The 2,500-nt window shown below is 67.0% G+C and overlaps 1 non-coding gene across 1 annotated transcript; it reads right to left on the reverse strand.

Moving 5' to 3' along the window:
* Window positions 1-1,368: 1,368 nt before the first annotated feature.
* LOC140473907 (5.8S ribosomal RNA) lies at window positions 1,369-1,522 on the reverse strand. The gene has a single exon (XR_011958715.1). It is a non-coding gene; the product is annotated as a 5.8S ribosomal RNA (ribosomal RNA).
* Window positions 1,523-2,500: the final 978 nt, after the last annotated feature.

Below are 2,500 nucleotides of genomic sequence, written 5' to 3' on the forward strand. Positions count from 1 at the left end.
CACGTCGCTCACCACCCTTGGCCAGCGATGGTGTCGACGAGTGGCCGCCCCTGCCGCCTCCAGCGCCGCCGCGTCCACGCGCGGGGACGTGCTCGGCGCAATTCCACGGGACCGGAGACCCTCCCCCGTCCACGGCGGGAGGCGAAACTCGGAAGTGCCGGCTGCTTACTCGAGCGGAAGGGTCAGCCTGATTCCTGCCTTGCCGGAGGCCCGGTCGCGGGGGTGACGACCCGCCGCCCGGGACGTGCGAGGCACCAGCAGACAGAGACTGCCCGACGGTCAGAGAGAGGGAGAGAGGAGTGCCGAGGCTCAAGTGGCGAACGGTCGCGCAGGCACGCCACGCACATCGATCGCCAGCCGCGGAACGGCACGGCCTTCAGTGGGGCCGGCGGGCGACGCCGCTCCTGAACCCAGCGGCCCCGAGCCGGACGAGTTGAGGAAGGCACGCCGACGGTGACAGGGTACGGAAGACACAGCGGTGGCCTTCTGGCGACTTGGCCCCCGACAGCCCGACGTTCCGCCGTCCTCCCGATGGCCAGGAGGACCGTGCGGGGGTCGGCCGACGGCGTGGTAGGTGTGCCTGCACGGTGACGGAGCACACACCACGCCCGCCAACCCCTCCGTACCTCCCGAGACCGGTGGCAGGACGGAGCGGAAAACGTGCGGACTGAACGGGAGAGCCAAGAGCCAGCGATCCACGCGCGTGCGACCGTCCAAGTCACAGCGTTCGACGAAAACCTCCTCCCTCGGCCAGGCACTCGGCGCCAGCAGGGGAGACAGGATCAGACGCCCCGCCGGCCACTTAAGGCCGAGGACGAACCACGAGACGGGCGGCTGCAGCAGCGGGCGGCCTGCAGCTCCCAGCACTCTCAATCGATCAACCATCGAGTCGGGTCAGCGTGTCAAACCGGCGAGCTCCACGGTCAGGCCGGCGGCGCACCAGCACCGGACCTCCGCGGCTCCCTTCACTCTTTCCACTGCCAGCCAACCGAGAGACGGACCCAATGCGGACGTGCAGAGCTTAGGCAGACCCCCCACTGGAGGCTCAACACTTCGTGGCAGCTCCGTGTCCCAGAGACCAGGAGGGTTGGCACACACACACAGTGTGAACCACCGACAGCCATTCTGGGACCGGTGACAGCCGTGCTGGCCCCACTGCCACGACACAGACGGACGCCAGGCCGCGCTCCCCGGCGGGGGGATGGCGTCGAGCCTGACGAACGGAATGTGCAGGGTGGGGGGGAAAGGCCAAGCGCTCCGACGCCGGAGGGCTCCGGAGTCTGAACTTAGGGGGACAAAGAGGACGGGTCCTCTGCGACACCCCAGCCGCGCTCTCGCCAGCCAAGGCGAGTGCGATTGATTGCCAAACGACCCTCAGACAGGCGTGGCCCCGGGAAGAACCCGGGGCCGCAAAGTGCGTTCAAAGTGTCGATGATCAATGTGTCCTGCAATTCACATTAATTCTCGCAGCTAGCTGCGTTCGTCATCGACGCACGAGCCGAGTGATCCACCGTCAAGAGTTGTCTGAGTTTGTTTTAGGTCTCTCCCTCGCCAGAGGAAAGCGACCCGGACCGCACATACGCTCCCCACCTTGAGCTACAGCCACCTGCACGCCGGCGTGCGGGCGGAGCAGGGTGGCGTGAAGCGATGGGGAGCACCATCCTGGTGCGGCCCGCAGAAACATACGTCTATTGGGGGGAGGAGGACAGGGCGCCCAAGAGGCGATGCGTGCCCCAACGCACCGCAGCGACGGAGGCAGGATCACCGCCACCATGTCGCCCGCCTAGTATCACGAGGCGTGCAGCAGCTTTGCCCTAGGAAAAGCAGAGGCGGGAACGGGCACCGGCCATCGGTTCGGCAGCGTCACTGACGCGTGCACGTGGCGGCGTGTCGGCGAGCGGACTTCCTGCGAGGAGGCGGGGGCGGCACTCGCCCGAGCAGACGCCCGCCCGGCCCAGCCACCGCCGAGGTGGACTGGGAGTCGCGGCAACGGCTCGTCATACTCGTTCCCACACTCACAGCGCAGCTTGCCCGCAAGCCACCGACCACCGATCGACGCCAGGCGCCCCGACCGAGAGCGGGATCGCTCGTTCGCCCTGCTGGCAGTTCGCTGGGGATCACTACTGCACGGAGCTCGGAGACCGACGGGCGGCAACTCGAGAGTCTTTAAACCACCACCCCCATCCCGCAAGTGCAAAGAGGCTGTATACGCACAGACGGGTGAGGGGAATAGGTACCCCGTCGGGTTTGAAGGGAGCGTGACTAGATAGCAACGATGTAAACCCAGCCGATTTGGGAGCGAAAGACCGGCGCCTGCATCACCGGCTTCGTTTCCCGTGGCTGGAGAGTACACCGAAACCCTCCGTCTGTCGCGAGCTCCCGACGACGCGGTGCCGCCAAGCAGCAGGGCCGGACCTGGTGTGGCTCCCCTCGTCGATCACAGACCGGTCGGCACTACTGACGAGACGGTGGAACGGGCTTCGCCCCTTGTGACGAAGGG

The sequence above is a fragment of the Chiloscyllium punctatum genome, unplaced genomic scaffold (assembly GCF_047496795.1).
Source record: "Chiloscyllium punctatum isolate Juve2018m unplaced genomic scaffold, sChiPun1.3 scaffold_777, whole genome shotgun sequence".
In the NCBI taxonomy this organism is placed as follows: Eukaryota; Metazoa; Chordata; class Chondrichthyes; order Orectolobiformes; family Hemiscylliidae; genus Chiloscyllium; species Chiloscyllium punctatum.